This window comes from Triturus cristatus, chromosome 7, assembly GCF_964204655.1.
Source record: "Triturus cristatus chromosome 7, aTriCri1.1, whole genome shotgun sequence".
NCBI lineage: Eukaryota > Metazoa > Chordata > Amphibia > Caudata > Salamandridae > Triturus > Triturus cristatus.
In genome coordinates, this window is record NC_140590.1 from 246,496,952 (window position 1) to 246,523,120 (window position 26,169).

The window sequence follows — 26,169 nt, forward strand, 5'->3', positions numbered from 1 at the left end:
AAAACACTATCAAAGAGAAAATCAATTCTTGAACACAAATAACCTGAATAACCGGGAATAACTTGGGGCCTGTTTGTGTATGCAGAACTCAAGCGAGACAGAGTCAGAATTCAAAATGGAGTTAGAGCAAGTCAAAGTCAATAGTTAAAATTTCATTTCCCAATATACAACATAATGCACATTTGTGCACCAAAGGCTACAGCAGTACATAATGTGACAGAGAAGTACATTCCACACATTTCTCTCTCTCATGCTTTCAAACGCACATCACACATGTTCTGTTCCAGGCAAGGCTGTTTTGCTCTATGCTGAGAAGGTAAACACTCCTACTCCGAAGCTATAAGGAGATACTGAATGAAATCACAAGCCAAAATGCAAGTGCACAAAAAATGTTGTCATACATTCAAGATAGAGGAAGTTAAAACACATATAGTCAATTAAAACACTGGTAGTCAAAGGTCATCACGTGATCCCACTACATATGAGTGCATATAGTACTACAGGTGAGGGAAGAAATAACCACATTTTGAAAAATGTGCAGGTGTAACAAGAATTCTACTGTATATGAAAAAAGTCATATGGTAATATGACCTGCACTAAAGTTTTTAAATAATTTAAGCCATATCATATCTGAAAGCTCAAGGGAAAAGGAGATATTTAAATGTTATTCCCAACGAAGTTCAATGGGACTCAGGTCTAGAAGAGTTAGGGGATAACAGGGTTTTATATATAAGAGTAGCTTTGGGAAGCAAACCATTCAAATTGTGATCTAAATGTACTCTTGGTAGAGGTAACAAGGAATTATTACTTATCCGAGACTTGGAAATAAAGTGCTGAAGAGATTGATACATTTGATTATACTCAGCTAGAAAGAAGTTAGGTAGTTAAAAGTAATAATGTTAATATTAAATTCAAAATTTATAAACATTAGTAATGCCATTTTCCTTCCAATGTTTAAAATAAAATGATCCATTACAAATGTTTTTTATAACTTATTGTACCATAAAAATGAATTCATAAAACATTGTTGGGGTGAAAAGTCATCAAATTGCCTTCTGTTCAGTGTAAAACAAGAATATTTAAAAATAGCACATTTAGAACTAAAGGGACAATTTGACATATAATTAATATCCTTGAAAGAAAAATCATTAAAAATTATTGTTCAAGAACAATCCATGAGAGTTGAGGAGCATTATGAAAGTCATATGTTAAGTCACAAAATTGTCTAATTATAAAAGATGAGTGATATAATTTAAAATCGGGGAATTTAACACCTTCTTCAGTTTTTGGTCTCATACGTTTGGTAAGAGAAATATGGAGAGTCTTACTATTCCATAAATTTTCAAACACATTGCTTAAAATAATATTTAGGAATTTTAAAAGGCAACATAAAGGTAGTGTATAAAATGTGAGGTATAATCATCATATCAATAGTATATAGCTTGCCCTACCAAGATTAATGAAGAGGAGACTGGACAGAAAGTAAGTTTTCCAAAATTAAGATTCATTGTTTCTTTAATATTAGAATAGAGCCATGCTCAAAGGTATTTCATTTTTGAGGGGCACCATGCAAAATTAAAATTGGCAAACATGTATTGATAACAGAAAATGTTCATTGGTAGTATTTCAATCTTATTAAAGTTACATTTATTACTGGAGATGTTGGAATATAAGGAAACTTCCTGTAGAAAAGGGTGAAAAAAATGCAAGGGGATTAGATATATAAATCAAAATGTCATCAGCATAAGCATATAACTTAATTTTGTGGGAACCATGTTTAAAACCAGATATCTTCTGGTTACAGTGAATTGATTCCAGGAAGGGTTCTAAGCATAAAACAAGGGACATCCCTGTCTGGTGAATCAATGTAAATCAAACTAAGGGTAAAGACAAATCAAAAGGGAATTTAATCGTCCTGCTTGACAAATAATATTAGAGAACCTTTTTGCAGTATTAGAGGCAAGCCTGCTTTTAACATAACCAGATTCCTTCAGATTTAACAAGAAGGGGAACAACATATTATAAATGAGATGCTAAGATTTTGGCAAATATCTCACAATCATAGTTAATAAGCGTAATAGGTCTGTAGTTTTTTCAAAATGTATAATTTTTGTTAGGTTAGGGCAGAATAGTTATTAAAGCTTCTAAAAAGGAGCCGTTAGCTTTTGAATTTGAAATAAAGGAAAGAAGAAGTTCTAATAATCTGTGAGGAAAACAAGTGAGTATTGAAGAAATATGTTCAATGCAAACACCATCTGGGTCTGGGCCCTTCACTTTCTTTGGAAACTTAATGGCAAATAATATCTCGAATTCTAGTTCCACAAATGTATCAGATGACGAGGAAACTCTATGTATAATATCAAAAGCATTCTGCACATCACCTTCACAAGGGTGGGCATCTTCAGTATATAAAGACTTATAAAATGTTTTAAAGGAATTAGAGATAATGGCATTGGAAATGAATACAGTATTATCGTATTCATTAATAACAGAACAGTTGTACCTGACTTCCTTGGAGTGGCTTTTCCCCAACTATTTTCCTCCAATCCTCCTGTTTGTTCTGGCTGCAATTTGATGGTCATTGCTAACCAGTGCAAAAGTGCTAGTCCTCTCTCCCCAAAACATGGTACCATTGGCTTACACGTAATTAGCACATTGAATTTACTTGTAAGTCCCTAGAACAGAGGTACTACCTGTACCCACGGCCTGTAAATTAAATGTCACTTCAATACTGTTTTTAAATAGGTCTCAGGCCTACCGTTGAAGCCTGTGTGTTCAGTTTTAAACTGCCATTTCTACCTAGCAAAATAAACACTTTGCCAGGCACAACCTACCTTTTTATTATATATAATACACCCCTAGGGTTGGCCCTAAACAGGACAGTGTGCAGTGCATTTTAAAGCTGGACATGTACTTTCAACATTTATATGTTGTGGTAATAAAAAACTCTGACATTCGTTTTTCACTCCTGCAAGACCTGCCTCTCCGTTAGGATAACATTGGATAACCTTATTATATTTAATAAGTGATAGCTTTCAATTGGGAGCAGGTGGAAATATTGAGTTGACTCTATAAAGAATTCGGATTTGAAGTCACAATTCTGAAAATCCCCCTTGCCATTTTCTTGTACTAACCATTTGGTGCCAGGTACCTGTAACCTGGATCACTTGGCTAGGTGTAGATGGCAGTTGGTCTTCATGTATTGCTCCCAGACAGTGTGACAAAGGAGGAAAAGGTGTTGGCAGGATGGGCCATCTCTGACTTGATAGGAGGTAGACATGTCACCTACCACGCTTGCACCTCACAAAGGCTCTGGCTCAGCTCACTCACAAAGGGGTTCACACTAGTCTTTTGTGTACCCAGACAAGCTGGGGCCACTGTAGAGAGGCATGAAATTCCAGACATCTCTGTAAGGGAGGACTCTAGAAGCTTATCCTGCTTCAAAGTAGGCACCAGGTATAAATAATGAACCCTTAGACCCAACTCTTCAGATCACTTCTGGACCTGTGGACTCTATCAGGAAGAAGGACTGCCCAACTATGATGTCTGCCCAGCTGATCTCCAAGTGTCAGCTGGCTGGCCCCCTTTTCAAAGCCACAGGGTTACAATAGGATTTTTCAACCTCAATGCATCTCCATGCATCTCGACGCAGCCTGACACATCCCGCCATCAACTATGGACAAGCACAACACACTCATCCTTGACGCTGACACGTCATCGCAAATCCTCGCCAACAGCGGTGACTTCTTAGGCGCTGACAAAGCCGGATGCTGATACCGGCCCAGGTCAATGCATCTCGTCCCTTACGATGACGCATCAAAAAGCAAGTCCCTACAAAGCCCATCAGCTTCCTCGTCTATGACATAGTACTTCTCATTGCAGTTCTTCATCAATGGCCATCAACTCTGCTGCTTTGCGATGCATCTCGACACCAGACCTTGCATCGCAACTCCTCTTTGATGGCTCCTCGATGCCTGCCTGTGCAACTCGAAGCCAGGACTTTGCACCGCAATGTCCAGGCCCACAAGGTGCATTTTCAGGCACACAAGGTGCATTCTCCGCGGACTGATCTTAGCCCTGCATCTACTCCACGCTCCATCACTTTGGCCTGAACTTGTGACTTGGACCCAGTCTATTGCAACCAGATAACAGTAGTTGGTGCTTTTTTGCTTCTTAATGCTTGATTTTCAGAAATAGTGAATGATTGTTAATCTCTGGGCATGGGAATGAGAATATTTGTGTACCCTTGAATTAGATTTCTTTGAATATAAATTGTATCAAAAAAGAATACACCTGTTTTATTGTTTTGATCTAGTCTCTTTTTGGATTGTATGAATTAATTTCCAGAAATTATATGTTTGGGGCCACTGTCTGGATACTCCTTAAAGTTTATGTTAAGCAAGATTTTTAGTATATTTAAATAAATTCCCTTGTAGGCACCTTTATCTGACAAAAACTTTTAGAAAGTTGGGATTTTCTTACCATTCTGTGCCTCTGTCTGTCCCTAGAAGGCAGGTCTGGGTTGGATGACCCTGTCTTCGGGCAGGTTGCTCACCCCACGCCGCACAGCTCCACCAGTGCGTCCGTGTGCCCCCGCTGCCTGTCACTGCCGCTGCCACAGGTTCGAGGCCCCTCTGCCTTGGTAGTCCGGTAGTAAGGTACTGCTGCTTCTGCTCACTGCTTTGTCTTGTTGTGCCTGTAATTATATTGTATTGTACCCTCGTTCCCCTTTTTTACTGTACCCCCTGTATTGCCTTCTGTATCCCTGCTTCGCCGCTGCCCCGCCCCCCTGCTCGCCCGTTCGCCGCCCCGCTCCCGCATCCCAGCTGCTCTTCACTCCCACCTCCCCTTATATGGCGGCCGCTGTGGAGGTGCGCCTATGGCAAGCCCGTCTGCCCCCGTCCGTGCCTGGACCGCGCCCAACGCCAGGACCCTCCATGCACTCAACACCGGACGATCACACACCTGCTTCCTGGCCGCCCCAATGCGCACACAAGGACCCTTCTCCTGCCGGAACTGCAGCTTCACCAGCATCCGACCTGCCAAGCCACCCACTGTGAAAGAACGCAACCACCTCAGATGCATCCTTCTCAACACCCGCTCTACGGCAAACACGCCGTTGAACTCTAGGACCTACTTGACTCCACCTCCCCAGACGTCGCCTTCCTGACGGAGACCTGGATGAACCCGTCCTCGGCACCCGACATCGCCATAGCCATCCCGGACGGCTACAAGATCACCCACAGGGACCACACCAACGGAACAGGAGGAGGAATCGCCATCGTCCACAGGAACACCCTCAGAGTCTCGACCAACACCGACGACACCCTCAGCACCTCCGAACACCTGCACTTCCAGACCCACACCGATCCCAACACCACCCTCCGAGGAACCCTCGTCTACAGACCCCCCAGACCCTGGCCACAGTTCAGCGACTCCATCGCCAACTTCGTCAGCACGCACGCCCTTGCCTCCACAGACTACATCCTCCTCTGGGACCTGAACTTCCACCTCGAGAACAACAACTACACCAACTCCACCACCTTGATCGACAACCTCGCCAACCTCAGACTCAGACAGCTCGTCACAACACACACCCACTCTGCCGGCCACACGCTTGACCCCATCTTCTCTTCAAGCACCAACGTCTCCTTCAGCCACACCACCGAACTCCATTGGACCAACCATCGCTACCTCCACTTCACCTTCCGGACACCCACTAGGCACCCAACAGATCCCTCGACGATGCTGGAGCAAAGTCACCGAAGACCAGCTAACCATCACCCTCTCCCGGAGCTCACCCACCGACCCCACCAACCCCGATACCGCTGCCCGCAACCTCAGACAGTGGATCGTCGACTGCGACAACACCCTCGCCCGATCAAGAAACCGTCCAACAGACACACCAGCAAGAAAGCCAACTGGTTCACTGAGGACCTCCAGGCCTCCAAGCAAACTTGCAGGAAACTAGAGAAGAAATGGCACCGTGAACCGACGCCGGACAACTACGCAGCCCACAAGAACGACACCATCACCTCATCAGATCCGCCAAAAGGGCCTCTTTCAAAGACTGCCTAGATGACAACAAACACAACAGCAAAGAGCTCTTCAACATCGTGAAAGAAATCTCCAACCCCAGCTCCAACACCAACGACATCCCACCTTCGCAAGACCTGTGCGACTCCCTTGCCACCTTCTTCCATCGCAAGATCGCAGACATCCACGACAGCTTCAACGACACGACCACCTCGACAGCCACTGAGACCTCCGTCCCCACGGCCACCATAGGCACCGATCCCCTGCTCTCCTGGACAACATAAGCGACGATGGCACCATGAAAATCATGAACACCATCCACTCCGGATCTCCATCAGACCCATGCCCACACTACATCTTCAACAAAGCCAGCACCACAATCAAACCCCATCTCCGGAAAGCCATCAACATCTCCTTCAAGACAGCGACCTACCCGGAGAGCTGGAAGCACGCCGAGATCAACGCCTTACTCAAAAAACCCAAGGCTGACCCTAAGGACTTCAAGAACTTCCGGCCCATCTCCCTGCTCTCGTTCCCGGCGAAGGTCATCGAGAAGACCGTCTACAGACAACTGATCCGCTACCTCGAGACGAACAACATCCTGGACCCGTCCCAGTCCGGGTTACGCAGCAACCACAGCACTGAAACTGCCTTCATCGCCGCCACCGACGACATCAAGGCCCTGCTGGACAACGGCAAAACCGCGGCCCTCATCCTCCTGGACCTGTTGGCCGCCTTTGACATTGTCTGCCACCGCACCCTACGCACACGCCTCCACGACGCCAGGATCCGAGACCAGGCTCTGGACTGGACCACCTACTTCCTCTCCGGCAGAACCCAGAGCGTCCACCTCCCCCCTTTCCACTCCAAAGCTCATCTGCGGCGTACCCCAGGGCTCATCCCTCAGCCTGACATTGTTCAACATCTACATGGAACCACTCACCCATATCGTCCGACTTCATGACCTCAACATCATCTCCTACGCCGACGACACCCAGCTGATCTTATCCCTCACCAAGGACCCCCTCACTGCCAAAACCAACCTCCACAAAGGAATGAAAGCTGTCGCTGAGTAGATGAAGAACAGCCGTCTGAAGCCGAACTCGGACAAGACAGAAGTCCTCATCCTCGGCTCCACCCCCTCGGCCTGGGATGACTCCTGGTGGCGGACCGCACTGGGAACAGCACCAACACCCACCGACCACGCACGCAACCTGGGGTTCATCCTCGACTCTACTCTCTCCATGACAAAGCAGGTCAACGCTGTCTCGTCCTCGTGCTTCAACACCCTCCGCATGCGCCGCAAGATCTACAGGTGGATCCCCACCGAAACAAGAACAACGGTCACCCAGGCACTCGTCAGCAGCAGGCTGGACTACAGAAATGCCCTCTACGCAGGAACATCGGCCAAACCCCTGAAACGACTACAACGCATTCAGAACGCCTCTGCATGCCTGATCCTCAACATCCCTCGCCGCAGCCACATCACACCCCACCTGAGAGGCCTGCACTGGCTCCCCGTCAACAAGAGGATCACCTTCAAGCTCCTCTCCCACGCACACAAGGCACTCCACAACACCGGACCGGCATACCTCAACAGAAGACTCACCTTCTACACCCCCAACCGCCAGTTCCGCCCCGCCGACCTCGCCCTCGCCACCGTCCCCTGCATCCAAAGAGCGACATCCGGCAGCAGATCGTTCTCCCACCTCGCCGCCAAGACATGGAACACCCTCCACATCCTCCTACGGCAGACCCAGGACCTGCTAACCTTCGGAAGACTACTCAAGACCTGGCTATTCGAGCAGTAGCAGCATCCCTCCCCCCCTCCCCCCAGTGCCTTGAGACCCCGACGGGTGAGTAGTGCGCTTTACAAATGTTCTGATTGATTGATTGAGTGGGTTTTGTGCATTCCCTCTAGACCAGGCTTCTCCAAAGAGTAGCTCGTGAGCTACTGGTAGCTCTTCAGCTACCTGTGAGTAGCTCTCCTGTGTGCTGCTCGGCCTACTAAATTAGAGGTTTTTATTTGTCTAAATTAATAAATGAATACTAAAATTGAAAAGCGTGTATTTTTCAGAACTCATGAGCTGGTGGTTGGAAAAAAAAGCTTTTACTTTCTGAATATATTTATAACAAAATTGAAAAGTGTGCATTCAAGACACAAATGTGTGCATTGTCAGAACTCATAAGATACTTGGACAAAAATGCTTGAATTTCTAAAATATTTTTAAGGCTAATATTTAAATGATAAATCATGTAGCGATGGAGAGACTTATTATGAATATTATTACCTTGGTGCCACGAGAATAGCAGCTAGGGCTGTAAGCATTCCAGATTGACAAATCCTATTCTTCACATTGCTACTGGTAACTGTGCCTGATGCACTGAGGTGAGTGAACATTGCTAGTAATCTGGCATAGCATGGCCACTAATGTAAACTGGTCTGGTGTGTACACTATTGCAATATTAATATTACTAGTAGCTCAGGATACATAAGTAGCTCTTGTTATAGAAAAGGTTGGAAACACCTGCTCTAGACAGTCACGGACAAAGGGACCTGAATTGTACCCTGCATATCCTGATGGCCCATCACCAGGTTGATGGGTCTTCCTAAGCTAGATTGGGAGGGAGGAACTGACACTTGCACCTGAATAGGGCTGTGCCAGTCCCCACACAATCCGTTGCATATCCCCCTGTAGCGTGTCTGGAGCTAGGGCAAGGAAGGGCAGGGTCTTGCACACTACAAAGACCTTCTTTGAAGTCTCCCTATTTCAAAGGCTGCAAGGGGTATAAGTACTGGACCTCTGACACCATATACTCAGAACACTTCTGGACTGAGGACATTCTGTCAGGAAAAATAGCTGTTGTGCTGCTAGGAGGGCCTGCCACTTTGCTGTTTGCTTTGCTGTGTTTGCCTGCAGCCTGCTGCTTTTTGCCTGTGAGTGAGAGGACTGGACTTTACTCTACATCCTGCACCTTTAAAGGTTCTCCAAGGGCTTCTTTTGTCTTCCCTCCTGTTTCTGACGTTTCAGAGATATCAAAAACTTCACCAGCATCTTGCTACCAGCACCTGTGATCCTCTGCTTTGAGTCCTGGTCTGCCACATGGTGTTAAATCCAGCCCTGGGCCCATGGAAGTGAGTATTTGGTCCTGCAACCGAAGAAACCAATGCATCAACATCGAAGGGGCATTCGAAATCAGCGCATTCCTGCGAAATCGATGCATTGCCACTGCCTGCACCGAAGCCGTGGACTCTACTCACAGAGTGTGCGATGCAACGACCTTGACTTACAATGCAGCCCTGCTTTTGCTGACACAGCGGCTCCAAATCACTGCTATTGTGTGAGTCCCAAGCAGTGTGTCGCCGACTGCGATGACCCGTCCCTGACGCATTTCCGGCCTAGCGTGGCTTCTAACCGATCCACCGCCTTCAGCGGAGTGGATCAACACCTCGGAATTTAGGCACATCACTCTTGACATCGACCAATTAACGACTTTGCCCGGCTTCAGAACCAACACAATGCCATAAACAAGGACAGATCCCCTCCGTATTTCAACTAATTGTCAATGAGCATTGCTGCATTTCAAGGATCTGTCAGCGGGTCTGTGTAACTCCTTTTAGTGTGTACTGCACTTACCCAGACTAGGACTGGGGTTCCTGGAGACGGCTTCAGCTAACTGGAAGTCCTGTTGTTGGTAGACAACACACACTACACAGACAGCACACACAGCTACATACACATGGTTATATAAAAAGGGGCTTTAAGTCAGCCCCATTCAATGACTGGCATATATTGCCTATCTTCTTTCAAGCATTGGCTTTGTTTTGTCAATAATGTTCTGGGACCAGGCCGTGGAAATTCATGGATAGTAGTAGTTCTTGCGTTTTTGCTTCTCTCTCCCTTCTTAATTTCCATCCTATATAATTGCAAACAGTAATAATTGTTTTGTCATCTGCTCCTCTTATATATTGTCAATGTGACCCTTAAGGAGTTTAGAGCATGAAGTGCTGGGCCCAATATGTTAGATGACTAATATAAAATGGCTGCTAGGCATGCATGGCTGTGCAATCCCAGCAAGGACAAGATGCAGGAAAGAATCGTGGGGCATATTTACTAAACAGTGCAGTGCAGCAAGTAATGTTGCTGCGCTGCATTGCATGAATGGGAGAGAGCTTAACTGCACCATATCTTTAAAGAAATGGCGCAGTTCGGCTCTCTTCTTTTGCTGGCGCACTTTGGCTGCCGAGCACCATTCTGCAACATGCACCATGGTGCAAGTGTGCCTGCACTACGTCGAGGATAGTTTTTATGCAGGAAGAGGTACCTTCCAGCACAAAAACTATCCTTAGAGCCTGTGCCCTATTTCCATGAGTTCTGAAGAATGTAGCACACGTGCAAAGAGGAAATACCAAGGAGAAATAAACATTTTTTTCACTGTTACACCAGCCGCAGGCAGGCGCACCATTTTAAGACACAAATTCTCTGTCAATATGGATGTGTCAAGCGCTTGCTGTTTAAAAAAATAAGTGCCAGGTCCCTCGTCAGGAGGCCATCACAATTTCCACCACCAACTGCGACTGCCAGCGCTACCAATTGCCGTGCCTACACAACTCCTAATCATCGCCTGCTACAAGTGTGACAATTCAGACTGTTCAATACCCCCAAAGCTATAAGAATGGCTTGAGAGACAGGTATTAGTTGCTTTTAATGTATATTGAATTAATAAACAACTGTTGTACTGCTCATTTCTAAATTATGCAAACAGTACCACCATGTGGCAGCTGTCATAAGTGCCGGTGTTGACAATTAAGTGCTAGTGCTGAGCACCGGAAACCACAGGCTCAAATTAAGCACGGTCTGTGTCAGAATCCATGGGTGAATGCATGCGAATTTCCATGCGCCACCCACCGAACTCCTCCCTGAAGAAAAATAACTTAAGCCAGCACAATGTGTTTTGCTGCATTACTTTTTATTACAAAACTACACAAATCAACATTTGCGTGGCTTTGTAAATTCCAAAGAGGTTTTTTTGTCGGGCTGCGTCAAAAAAGCGATGCAACCCCCAAACAAAGAGGCTTATTTACAAGCAGCTTGCGCCACCCTTACGTCACTTTTCCAATGTTAAAAATGACACAAAAGTGGCGCCAGAGGCTTCTAAATCTGCCCCAAAATCTTTAAAATTCTAGGCTCATATCTGCGCAGCAACAAACCCTGGCTTTGTTCTCTTTCTGTAATGTTGCTATCACTAATTACTTTTTTTTTCTTACTTTCCCATATTATCGCCACACATTTACAGAGCTAGTAGCCTCTTCTGGCAGACTCTATTCTTATGATGACTTTAATAATGACAGCAAGACATACGTGCTGTTTAAAGCCAGCGCGTTTGATGGCCAGGCCTCCTCATGGCCGACATGACAAGAAATAAAATTAAAATCATGGCTCTGCTGTTACACTTCCAGACTGAGGGCCATATTATCAAGAACGGTGCAAACATTATCGCCGCTTTAGCGACAGGAAACTGAAGCTAAAGCGGCTATAAGGGGCTTGATAATATGCCCTTGAGAATTCCCATAGAAGCCCAGGTTCTGGTGTGAAGGACATCAAACATGGGCTTCTTTTGGAATTCTCTAGGACATATTGTCAAGCCCCTTATCGCCGCTTTAGCGTCAGTTTCCTGTCGCTAAAGTGGCGATAATGTTTGCGCCGTTCTTGATAATATGGCCGAGTTTTAATTTTTGTACGTAAAGCGAAACGGCTCTGTAACGGCGCTAGGTAAAAAGCATTCGCTCTCGGGCACGAGTTAGAAAATCTGATATTTTCTGACGTCCGCGGCGCTAGAGACGTCCTGCGTGAAAGGCTCGGCTGCGTTCGGCAACATAACGTATTGACCCCGGGACTGTTCCTTTGTGAAGGGTTTTGCTGCTGTGAATAAAAGTATTTTTAATGTTCATGCTACGTTTTTTAAGGTACAGTCTTGCCAATTCTGCAAGGAGATATTATTTACATCCTAGTGGAAAAAAATACATCGTGTCTCATGATCATATACCAGCTGTGTTTTAGTCTCTGTTTACCTAAATTGAAACGCCTTCGCAACAGTATCAGTTTTTACAAAGAAATCCCTCGTGGGTGTGAGCTGGTAAATCTAATGCTTTATGATTTCTTTACTGCTAGAAATTCGTCAGCGTAACAAAACCTAAGGAGGCCTCTCCCCTGCGAGAGATGCAGAGGGGCCTCTTTGTCCCCTGCTATGAGGGCCTCTCAGCTGCTGATAGATTTCTTTGCAAAAAGTAAAGGCACTGCTGCAAACTGTAACCCAGGGCCTATTACTTCTCTAAAGGGTTTACCAAAATGTCAAGGTTCCCATACACATTTATGGAAGCCTCTTCTAATTTGCTGAAGTGACCCTTTCATTTCAATGTAAATTCTGCCTATGTTATTTGAGTTGACATTAGGAGGCTCATGGCATATAGGGTGCATGTCCCCCTAAATCTATGAATCATTCATTGCCCAACCTTTGATTAGGCCTGGACACCATTTTAATTCACTTGGAATAATTGACATAAACTTAGTCGTTTCAAGTAATGAAATTTACGCAAAATGACCAATATTAAGCGATTACACCACATCGCATAATTTTGGGTGACATTTGAGTGCATGGTGTACAGCTCTGGTAATTTTTTAATGCGAACAGCGCTGCTGGTCCATTTTTTACTCCAGTTGACTGTGTAGGAAATTTTTGAGTGCAAAATTACAAATCCGAATGGCAGTTGTTTGAACGAGAACAGCAGTTCCCTTAACGCAGGTGATCGGCGAACATTACAGGTAGATTTTTAACTCCAAGCAGACCGTTTGGGTAATTGAGGGCAAAACTACAAATACTAATGCAACCTGTGGTGGTTTGAACACAAGCAACCAGAAATTAACTCAAAATTATATATGCAAGTTGCATTTTTACCCAAATAGATCGTTTGGGTAATTTTTGGAGTGTGCGATGCATTTTGCGTGAATTACACCTGCCCTCACATTCGATATCTGGCTCCAGCAGGGCAGCACTACACGATCAGAGCATCAACATTGATTACCGCCTTGCTAAGTGCTTGGGTTAAAGCTACGGCAGAAAAAATGCTTGGAAGGTAATATATCCAAAGTGTCAAAATATCTCTATGGCCATGGAGACATTAGAGCAGGGAAACTGAAATAAACAAAGGGGCAGATTTACAAGCCCCCTGCGCCACCACTACGTCACTTTTCGTGACGTACTGGTACTGGTGGCGCAGGGGGCTCCTCCATATTTACAAGGAGAGGAAAAGCCACCCTGCGTGACTTTTCCTCTCCTCGTAAATATGGTCCCTTCACACGCAGCCCTGTGCGTTGAAGGGGCGTTCCATGGGTGTTGCTGTGAGTGAATGCTATGCCACCCTAGAGGTGGCGTAGCGAGGCGCAACGAGGAGAAATGTTTTAATTTCTCCTCGTTTTTTCCTCTTTCAATGCGTGCTGCATTCTACAGCACGCATTGAAAGAGGAACAAGCCTCTTGTGATTGTTTTTGTGCAGGAAGGTGTCCCTTCCTGCACAAAAACAACCTCCCCACGACGCAGGCATCCTTGCACCATGTTGGAAGGGTTCCTGCGCCGGCGCATGGCTGCAGTTTCTGCGCCAGCGCAGGGGAAGCACAGAGATGTAACATATTCTTGTAAATATGTCGCATCTCTGTGCTTTCCAACAGGGCCGGACTGGGAACCAAAACCGGCCCTGGCAAAGAGATCGGCTGCGGCCCCCCCCCCCGGTGGTTGGGGGTGCCGCCAAGCTCTTTGCCAGGGCCGGTTTTCGGCCGATTTTGTTACAGGGCCAATTTTGCTGCAAAAACGGCCCTGAAACAAAAACGGCCCCCAGGGGCCAAAATCCGGCCCCCACCGGTGCGGTGCACCGGGGTATTGCCCGGTGCCCGCTACGGCCAGTCCGGCCCTGCTTTCCAAACTAACGCAGCACGGCGCAGCAAAATGACTTGCTGCACCGTGCGGCGTTACTTTGTTGTAAATCTGCCCCATAGTGTATTATTTTACTTTGGGGGAAGAGGCGGTATGAGGTGAGGGAACATCCATATCTGGTCTGGTGTTTTGGGGGAGCGAAAAGACAGAAAGCACCTAGTTCTTTTTGTTTTGTTTGTCTCATAGAAGAATTTCATTGAATGATACCACAATCCTGCATATTTAATGACAGTTCTCATCTTTTACTGTTGAACTAAGTAGCGTTTCTGTTGTTGGAGAGTGATCGAGGACCTGTAATGGACAGGTTGCAGGTTAAATACCCACCGGTTCTCACATTCGAACTAAAGAAAGTTGAAATTAAGACCATTTTAGATAAGAAACTATATATTTGTATAGTAAGCACAAAATTGTGAGGCATCCAAGCATTGCAGTATCTGTTGTTTTTATTACCTAAGTCAACGGAACAAATTTTCCATCTGTGGAAGTATAAAGGGATGAATTGGGCCTTTTTTAATTCAAATACATGAAACATAGGCTACCTAAAGATATCCGCAGTAGGTTCATTAATCCATTGAGCTGCATCACTGAAAATGGAACTTGCATCCTGCGGGTTTCACACAAATCTCAACAGCAGGTTCATGACATCTCTGAACTATCCTGGCATTGGTAATCTTCACCAGTGGGCTTGGGTGGAGTTCGCGGAGTTCCGCTATGCAGAACTCTGCGAAGCAAACAAAAAAACTGCTGTGCCACATGGAGTTCCACAAACGACGTAGTGCTTTTGGTCATACCGTTCATGTTGATTTTCAGTGCTGGGTGTTTATCCTGCACTGTAAAATCAGTGCGAACGGCACCAAGTGCAGAGCAAGAGGGCGCTCTTCTTTTCTTGCTGCTCATGTATATTTTCTACCAGCGAACTTCCTCAAGGCAAACGGAAATATTATCAACGCAAGCCTTTGCGACCATCCGCAACTGCCCACATTAGGTAATCAAGCTGGGAGGTGGATATTCCTCCTTCGAGCTCGCCAACTTGATGTTGGCAAGTGCGATCGAGGAAAACACTCCCCTCCGCTATGCGTGGCGTTGTTTTTCAGAACTCTGTGTGCTCCGTGTGGTGCAGAGTGCAGGAAACTCTGCAAACTCCACGAATGGAGCGGAGTTCACCGCCCAGGCCTAGTTACACCCAGATCGCTCTTCCATTCACATTAACCTGCCAAATTATCTTACTGATATAGGAAACCATGACATGCAAATTTCATGAATACCTTTGAGGACAAAAGCTGTAATATGAGGTGGCTTAATCAAATCTCTCAGGTTTGAGGAGAAAAATATAACATTTAAATGAGGGGTAGGCGGAACTCATGGATTTTCACTCTGCAAAATCTTGCGGAGTTATATGAAAACTCAGGGCGTTTCCGTGGAGTTTCGCGAGTGGGCGGATTCTGCACACATTCTGCTGATTTTTAGTGCCAGGTGCTTACAAAATCAGCATGAACAACATCGCTTGGTGCGACAGAGGGTGCTGCTTCTTCGCTACCACTGGAGTTGATTTTCTAGTTGAGCGGCAACTTTCTCACTGAAAATGGTTGTGGTAGCCCGCGTTGAGAAAATCTTGGCAAGCGGCATGTGAGAAATAACACTGCCACGCAGCGGATGGCGGAGTTTTGCCAGAAACCCACATTACAAATGTAACACAGAGTGGGCAAAACTCCACGATCCCCACCAGGGGAGCTGATTTGGTTGCCCACCCCTAATTTATATCACACATTGAAACTGAATTCTCTTTAGATTTGTTCAGGTTCTAGTATTACTCAATTCTATGGTATTCATCTCACATTATAACCTGTGAATGAGCAGGTTCCACAAAAATGGCATAAGGCAAAATGATGGGGCACACCTGCAGATTGTGTTGATGGTCCCCTGAGTCCCTCATTTATCACAGATATTTATTGGCCTTCAGTTGACTGGGACCTCGTATTGAGGTGGGGGTCTTCTCATGGGTTGGAGGCCCACCTGCTCCGCATGGGCTGCAGAGGACTTTCTTATGACCCTGTTCCACAAATGTCTGCAATACCTCAAGGACCCCATGAGCTACCTGTTGCTTTAACATCATACTTTTTATTGTATTGTTATGTAGTTATATGAGTGTAGTGCTTCTTACACTTATCAAAACGCATTAGTGAAAGGGTAGCGCATAACACCATGAAGTGTGCCTTAGTAAAAGTATGTTTGCAGGGCCGTTGGTTGGTCAGTGAGACTGAGGGGGTGTTAGCTTCAGATTTTCCTACAACACTCTGGCATATCTTGTTAAAATACATTATGAGTGACGGCCTTGATGGATCCCGGGCCGATAAGCGCTTCCTGGAAACGGCAGCAGCGGTGGCGAAGCGCGATATAGCAGCACTCTGGTCGCAGGCCAAGCCACCTACTATGCGCAAATGGAGACCGGGAGTGGATTGGTGTGGAACTCAAGAGGAGCCCCTCTTTGAGGCATGGGGTTTCCCCGAACTTTTTGGCAAAATATGGGGCAAATGGTTCAACTTAATGCCTGTTTGAGGGGTAAGAGTGTGTCATGTACATGAACTTTTGTAAGCAAGTGTTTTACTCATACCACAAGTGCATTACAAGTCTCTGTCGTCTTCTCTCGATTGTACTTTATCTAAATATTGTGTCAGATTTGCTGCCGCTATATTTTTGTTCTTTAAAAACCAAAACCAATAAACATGATTATCAAAAAAATACATTATGAGAAGCAGGACACTAGGGGGGCTTAAGAGCCAGTGGAAAGAGAGAGGGGTACTTAAAACACAATAGTTTTCAAACAAAGTTTTAAGGCAGAGCGGAGAGGGAGTGTGTGTGTTTTTGTCAGTATGGGCACGTAAAAATCCAGGGTGAAATCAGACAAATTGCTCACCATACCCGACTGAAAGCACCTGTGCCCATTTATTTTCCACAGAATAAATTATTTAAAGGGTGTAACACCCTAAACCAAACACCGCTCTCTGAACTTATACTCCTGGAAGTTGGATTCTAGTGCAGTCTGGGAAATAGTTTAATGTCTTCATTAATGACCAGAGTGGTGACCCTAGCCTGTCATCTATTGCTATGCTTAAGCATGTAGTGATCCAAAGAGGAGTGTGAGACCAAACCCTTGAGCCACCCATCCTTCTAAAGTTGATAAATGGAGTAAAATCAATTGGGTAATACTAAAAATTATTATTTGTAGTGCTTAGAAGTATCAGGTGTGGTCTGAAGTACTACATAAAAAACATTCCATTATTTGCATGCTCAAATCACAAAATAGAGTGAAATAGGTGAAAAGGCGTAGTGAGATAATCAAACGTTTAGGTATGCCAACCTAGGTTCTGAAAATAACAAACTATATGGGGGGGCAGTGGGATTCCACATTGTAGAGGACACAGTCTAGAATGTGTCCCCAGATGCCAAATGTGTCTTGTCTCTTAAGTAGGATCTAGTGATGCGCTGTGAGGGAGGGATTGAGCCTCTCCTTTTCTGTCCACACTGATGCTCAGGGCATCCTGGGGGAATAGGAAGACCTCTGAATGCTTCACTACTGGAATAGTCATGCATAGTGCAAGTACATTCAGAGCAACAATGGGAGATCTATGGATAGCTCACTGCTGGGATACCAGCATATACAGATATGAATGATGGCAAATGAAGAGCCATGGATGGTGACAGTCAGGATTGAAGGTACTATTGAAGATAACAGTGCACAACGCAGGCCGGAACAGAGGTACACGATGAATCTAGTCCTGGGATGGCGGTATCACACAGGTCAGAAAACAAAGGTGCATGGTCAGGACTTTGTGGCTGTCTCAATACTGGAATGGCAGTGTATCATGCAGGTCAGGATGGAAGTGAAATGTATGAATTAACTGGAGGTCTTAGTGCTAGGACAGCAATGTCAATGTCTGGTGCAGGCTAGGGTGGAGATGTATTGTCAAATCACTATGAAAGTTATATTGGGAAAGAACTGCATGATTTAAGTCATGATAGAAATCTTGAGAGCTCTGAGGAACGCTCTGAGAATAACAGTGCAGGATGTGAGGGTAGGCCTGCACTGTGCGAGTGCCCTTTTAGTCATACTGGGATAGTATTACATGGTGCAAGCTAGGGTAGAGAGGCATTGTTTTGGCTCTTAGAGCTAATCCTTGGTGCGGCTATGGCCTATGAATAAATGAATGAATGAAAATAACCTTGTAAAGCACACACATACCCAAGGGTGTCGAAGCGCTAAAGGAGAGAGCAAGAAGAGAAAGAGAGAAGCGGAAAAAGGAGGACACAGTAAAGTCGGTAGGAGTGAACCTGGTACCGAGGGCAGCCTATTCTACTACTTTTGTGAACAGCCAAGTTTTCAGCTGTTTCCTAAATTGCATCAAGGAGACTCGCCCTCGCAGTGAGAGAGGGAGTAGGTTCCACCATTTACCTGCACATATGGAGAAGGCCCTACCCCACCCCCATCTAGCTTTGTTTAATCTGGAGATGTTAACAAAACATAGAGCACTGGATCTAAGGTTCCTACTTGGCAAATACCAGGAGAAGCGTTTGTGTCGGTACTTTGGGCCAGTCAGATAAAGGGCTTTGTGCACCATGCACATGGCCTTGAAGAGAATCCTTTTCTGCACCGAGAGCCAGTGAAGATTGTTTTAGTGATTCCGACACGGAGCTATGCTTAGTAATCTTTAAAAGTACTCTTGCTGCTGCATTTTGCAGAGCCTGCAGCTTCCGTATAACACACTTCAGAGCACCCAGATACAGGGCATTACAGTAATCAAGCTTACAGAAAACCAGAGCTGATATAACTGACTTCTGAAGGTCATGGGGGATAAATTGGAAGATTTTTTTAGAAATCTTTAACACCAAAAAAACCAGAGGAGGTGATAGAATTTATCTGCTTCGAAAAGGATAGTTCAGTGTTAAAAATGACTCCTAGATTTCAAACCTTTTGGACAGGAGCAGGTAGTGTGCCCAGGCTTAGTGGCCACCATAAGTCGTTCCAGAACGAGGTTTCCTTTCCAAACAGCCACACTTCCATCTTATCCCTGTGCAGCTTTAAACAACTATTCTGCATCCAAAGTGCCACTTGGGTCATGCAGGTGTTGAAGTTTCTAGCTTTTTTATCCACATCTGATGAGATGGAAACCACTATCTGTGTATCATCAGCATAGGAGAACACAGCTAATCCCTGGCTTAGAATCAGCTTAATAAGGGGGCTCACATACACATTCAACAATGTGGGGCTGAGGGAGGACACCTGAGGGACACCACAGGGTAATGAGAAGGATGTTGAACACACTTCCCCCATCTCCACTTGTTGCTTCCTGTTGCTCAAGAATGAACTTAGCAAAGTCAATGCCGAGTCCCTAAACCCAAGCTGATGAAAATGCTTTATGAGGAGTGACTGATGGACAGTGTCAAAGGCAGCAGAGAGATCTAATAAGATCAGTGCCGCCTTTCCACAATTATCAACTACCATTCTAACTTCCTTTGAGGCTGCTACCAGGGCCGACTCCGTACAGTGGTTTGCTCTAAAACCATACTGTGAGGGGTAGAGCAAAGAGTTAGCCTCTAAAAACGCTGGGATATCCTCATTCAATGCTTTCTCAAGAATTCTAGCTGGGAAAGGTAGACGGGATATAGGCCTATAGCTCTCCGGCTTCACTTGGTCCATGGAAGGTTTCTTTATTAATGGCAGAATGGAGGCCCTCTTCCATATATCTGAAAAGTGCCCTACCCTCAGTATCTCATTAAAAATGTCCATAAGTGGGCCAGAAACCACCTTAGCAATTTGTTTGAAAACCAGTGGTGGACAAGGATCTGATGGAGCCCCAGATTTAATAAGGTCAATGAACCTAATGACTTTCTCCTTAGTAAAAAAGTAGAAATCATTAAATTGAGGGGATTCTGAAGGGGTAGCAGTATCTTCCACATCAGATCCCTTCATGTGCATTGAGAAATAGTCAACACTGGATGGATTAAGAGAAGGTGAAAAGTCTTGATAGATAGAATTGACTTTGGGCTGGAAGATAATTGCCAGCTTATTACAAAATGCCTCATCCGGACTATCATAGCACCCAGTGTTCACTTTAGACAGGGAATTAATAGTTTTAAAAAGTTCTCTACTTGAATTTTTTGGGTTGCTTATGCTTTCTGAAAAAACATTTATTTTAGCAGTTTTTATTAGGCCCCTATATTGCCTCAATAGTTCTTGATATTTAACCTTCTTAATTATACAATATTCTTTCCTCCATCAGCATTCTTGCATTTGGCATTTCCCTTTGAAGATCTTAAGTTCTGGTAAATACCAGGGAGCAGACGGGTCCTTTCTATAGCTTTTCACTGTCTTTTCTGGCACCAATTTTTGTGCAGCCGTGTTTAACCACTGAGTATAGGTCCCTGCTGTAATATTTGGGTTGCCACAAAAGACTGGATAAGTATTGGAGAGTAGGTCCCCCAAATCATCTACATTCAGCTTTTTCCAAGGCCTGTAGTTTGTGCATCTAAGTTTGTTACTATCTGTTGCATTGTGAAAGTAAAAGCCAAGAGTGAAGAAGCTAGCCTTATGATCTGACCATACTACTGGCAGGACCTTCTTGATTTTTAACTCCCTATTATAAGTGAATATTCTGTCCAGAGTATGGTTGGCAAGGTGGGTTGACTCTGATATCATCTTAAATTAAAACTTTTCAGAGTATCAACTAAAATGTTAGTGTCTGAATTGTTCTGTAGCTCCAGATGAAAGTTAAACTCGCCTACTAGCGTAAAACTGGAGTCATTTACACAGGATTCCAAAAATTCTTGAATTCCATGAATAAAATTAGCCTTTGGGCCTGGTGGGCAATAAATCAATAGGCCCTGGAAGGTAGCTTTATTATCCAGTTTTAAGGAAAATCCAAGCGCCTCACACTCCAGATGAAATATTGGCTGAAAATTAGCCTTTATCGAATTGCGAAACACAATTGCAACCCCACCCCCCTTCTTACCTATTCTATCCAAGCGCTCAACGTTGTATCCAGTGGGAATCGCAATATTCAGATCAGGGCCTAGCGCTTCCCATAAATTCTCTGGCTCACCAACCCCTAGTGAACTATGGCTGCAGGAAGATAAGAGAGAGGAAGTGTGGGAGGAAATGAAAAGGGGGAGAAAGTAGAGCCACTGGTGTTCTCATGGTCTATAGCCATATAAGTGCTAAGAATGTTGTTTCTTTCTACAGTTTTGTACACAGTCTTAAAAAGCCTCCACAATATTTCCGAGAACCATACATGAAAACTGATTTTGACCTGAAACTTCTGATTCTCGACTCTCCTTTTCTTTGATACTATCCTTCCATTACATCCTGTGCATGCTTCTCCTCTCTGAGCACAGCCTACGCCAATCCACATGCATGTTTGCCTTAATCCCTTTTAATGTATCTCCTCCAATTTCCCTCACCTCATTACAAAGATCACAACCTTCTCTTTAAGATTCATACTCCTGCAACCTAACAATGACAAATCTCCTGTAGCCTATCTATTAATACCGTCCAACCAGTGCATGAATTCACATACCACATCTCATATTAATTTAATCTCCCACATAGAAACTAGAGTAAATGCAAGGCTTGGCCTCCATAAGAGTGCAAGACTAATTCCAATAACAAACACTAACTAAAAACAGAACACTAAACATGGGTTCCAGATCAGCACATCGCCCAGAGTAAAGCACCACAACCCACAATAATACTAATACCATAACACTCAGCAGTTGAGCAGTCAATTCCAGTTCACACAGGCTGCACTGTAATGTCTTTATACTGCTTGACAGTCTTGTGCTCACATAGACAAAACTGCTAGAGGCCTGACCATGGTATACCAGTCCTTAGTATTAACACACACATCACTAACTGTACAGGCATGGAATAACTGAATACATCTGCCACATGCTGCTTGGCCAACTGAGGATTTTAATTTAGTCCATCGCCACAGGTCCCAGCATCCTACATATACAACCACTTCTTGACATCTCACAGAGACAATTGGATACAGTATGATGTTAACAAAGTTCGTCCCACCAGATCTCTCCCCCATTTCTCCCCTTAGACTGTCTACTCAGGACCATAAATTTGAAACACAATATCCCAGAATGGACAACACAGTGCAGTAACCAGCTAACTAGACTATGAACATAAGAAATACCTTCAAGGAACCTGCAGAGGTGCACAAAGCTGTCAGCTCACTGAAAACCATAAACTGTGTGCCTGTCTCTCGCAGTTCTTCATCCATCAAACTGTTGCATTGCATCTCGTAGCACGATAACCGCATGATACCCGTGGTCATCACGCACAACATGAAACACTTCCCACACAGGATCAAAAATAAAGACAACACACTGTCAACCACCCAGCATGCTACCCATGTAGGCAAGCACTTCAGCATCCCACTCAGTGACAGTAAGTGCTTTATAAATGTTGCAATACAATACAATTGTAAGATCCCTGAGAAAGTATTACTGATATAGTAATGCACAGTGCAACTGAGCGTACAGATGAATTTTTAAAGATCTGTGGAAGTCTAATGGCCCTAATTATATCTTGATTTATGTATACTCCGTCACAATGACAACAGAGTGTACATACCACCATTATAAAGGTCCACCTACCAAATTTAAAAGTGAACAGACCTTAGGTTTATTCATGGTGGAGTACTACATCTCTGCCATGATTAAATTGCTTCAGTGGCCCTGTGGAGTGAGGGACATCAGAGGTAGACATTTAATTCCTCCCACTTAATTAAAATGGGAGGAATTTGAAGTTAGTTTTTACTGCCTATCACCACCAGGAAATCCCTGGTAGTAAAAGGCAGTGGAAACTGCCAAATGATGCCATCACCATGGGGGAGAGCTACCATGGTAAGGGGAGCATTTTCTATTTTCTAATGTTTTTATTTAAATTTTTCAAAATAGGACATGCACAACATGAAAATGTCAATAGTGTAACAATGCAGCATTACCTCACAGATACAGTACACAACACCCGCGGATCCATGATCACACATCGCGGGAAAGAGGGTCATTCCATCACTTCATATCAGTACAATAAAAAGGAAATTAGACACATACCAGCTCAGCCCAGGCTCATAGGTCCCACATAGACTTCCTCTCAATGGCACTTATGCTCACACACTCTCATTACAACTCACCATCTGCATTTAGAGCACTTCATACCTGTACTCCAGTTGTCGTGAACCGTCACCATGTCTGTATGCCTGTCCCCCTTCAGTGCCGCATACAAACAGGAGATGAGACCCCTACTAGATCCCGGGTCCAGTATTATGGGAGCGTTAACGACTCCGCTGGCACCGCTGGCACGTTCATCCAGATCTCCTGGGACCATGCAAGATAGTTTGACATACTGTAGAAACTGACCCGGCCTCACCTGAAACAACAGAGCAACCTCAGCTATCGTGATAAAAGAGTAGAGATTCCCTGACCTATGGCAGCCTCCCGCCGTCCATTGTGACATGTTTGTTAGTGAGTGTATACACTGAAAGGACTTTGACCACTAAAGTGGGAGCAGTTTGGCATACGGGGGCTTCCCAATCACGCGCTTCAAAGCTAGTTTCCATACAGTTGCCACCTGCAGTCCCACATACAGGCATCCCTCTGTCAGCCTCGTGCCGCTCATTAGATGCTTGGGAAGGTCGTCCCCCTCCACCGGCCAGGAGCCAGCATTTCCCATGATCTCCCTCCGCGCGCCACAGCACAGCCTATTGCAGCATCCCAGCCATATAAAACACCGGCCGATCAGGGAGGCCCAGTCCGCCCTCGCCAGAGCTCGTTTCAGGAATTCAAGTTTCACTCTACTCTTCTTGCCTGCCCACACCACGGTCACCAGGAGGCTATTCCGTTCCAGGAACTTGGACATCAGTATGTCAGAATAGGAGTGCTGTAGGACGTAGAGGGAGTGGGGCTGAAGGGCTATTTTACTCAGTGCCACCCTGCAGATTACAGAGAGTGGGAATGTGTTTAAGAACACAACAGGCGTGCAGTCTGTTGAAGGCCCAGCCCATACTGAGACCAAATTTGAAACTCTGCGTCTGCATAGTGCGCATGCCCAGATACCGGAACGTCTCTGTCCCAGGACAACTCCGTCTCGGAGAGATCAACTGTCGGGCGCCCTGCAAGTCGTGCCAGAGGGAAGAGAATCGTCTTATTTTTTGTTAATATTAGCACAGACACCAAATCAAGTTCCTCTGTAATTGCCAGCATCATCTACACTGAGCGAGCTGGACAGGCCCTAAGATCTGGGGAAGCAACACAGTGCAAAAGAACGTAGAGATGCATGATAAGAAGAGAGCTCTGTTGGAGTCTTGGCCCTGAGCTAGCAGTGCATGGTGCAAGAGAGGACAGAGATACATGGCGATGCGCTGCTGTGATAGCAGGGCATGTTGCAAATAAGGCCAATAGGCACCATTAAAGATTCCCTGCTGTCAGTGCTGTGTTAGCATGAGTTAATATTCCAATGTCTTCATGCACCTTTCCACAAGTAAAACTTTTCAGAGGGGGGTCTTGATGTTTCTAAAGAGGAGCACACATGCGAATGCGCTGGACAAATGCAGTTTTATGAAGAACAATCAAGGAAGCACACAGGAGCATATTTACAACGAAGTGACGGATTGCGCCATTAGCCTTCCTGGCTTAACGCCGCACTCCGCCGGTTTAGAAACGCATGGCTGCACTGTATTTACAACAATATGGTGCAGCCCTGTGTTTCCCCCTGCACTGGCACTCAACTTAGCAGCCTAACACCAACGCAGGCACCCTTGCACCATAGTGCAAGCGTGACCATAGTGTAAGGGTGCCTGCATCGAAGAGAAGATTGTTTGTGTGCAGGAAGATCTCCCTTCCTTTACATAAACAATCCTTAAATGACGTTTTGTAACTTTTATGTGTTCTGTTTAATGCAGCACACAAAGAAGTTGCAAAACGTCATTTTTTGTGGGATTTTTTTATGTGCAGGACATAAACAATCAATGGCAATTTGCTGTTTCTATGTGTGCTGCACAATGCAGCACACATGGAAACAGCAAAAAACAAGGAGAAATACTGCATTTCTCCTCGTTTCAATTGTTTAAGACAAGGTTTTTCCTGGTCTTAATTTTGGTGCTGCCTTCTATTTACGCCACCCTTGTAAATAGGGGACAGTGTCAAAATCAGTGGGTGTTGCGGTGGAACGCCCACTGCAACACCCATTGCCCTCCCCTTTCACGCCAAGAACAGCATGAAAGAGGGCCTTATTCACAAGACAGTGTTGAGCCACGTCAAGGCAGCCTTAAGCCAAGTTAGCTCTTTGACTCGTACCACGGTTGTCTGTAGTACTGATGACATTACTGATGAGAGGTCTCAGGAAAATTAATCCTCTGGTCTGGTGGGAGTAATTGTAACGGTGGCATGCGAAGGTAATGGGGCAGTTGTACCAAAATTGGACAAGGGTGTGTTTTCTGTTTTATGGCTCCCTGATGGTGGTAGTGGAGGTACCAGCTGCCTGTATGAGTGTATGAGAGCTGCCACACAGCAGAGGGCAAGCACTCCTTTTCCTGCATAACTCTCACTGGTCTCAGACTGAGAGGGGGTTCAGGAAGTGACCGGAAGCCCACCCTCAATGGGTTACCTGTATATGCCCATCCTGAACCACCGCCCCCAGGAAGACAACAGGTCACATTTCGACCTCCGTAGAGTTAAGGTAACAACAACTTACCCGAAGCTCTGCTCAGAAGTCTGCCACCAGCACTATTACATGGCAGAGCGCCGAACACCAAGGCTGCATAGTCTGGAATTCACCTTATGCCTCTTTAATCAACTATAAGACACTCCCTGTCCCTATGTTTCACTTATGCAGTTCCCTGCTTTCTCCCTTTTTGAAAGTTTTCTGTCTTTCTGTTTATAATTCTTTCTCCTTTGTTTGTTTTTCTCTGTGTTGCTCTCGGAAAATATCAGATGAGGAAAAATAATCGTTGGTCCCCAAAAATGGGTTTTGGTGGGCACAACTGGCAACCACCGGCCCAAATTAAGCACAAGGCAGGGGTACCTGAGTGCTGGGGGGTGGGGCCCTGTGTTATGCCCCTGTAGACTGATGCGGTTAGC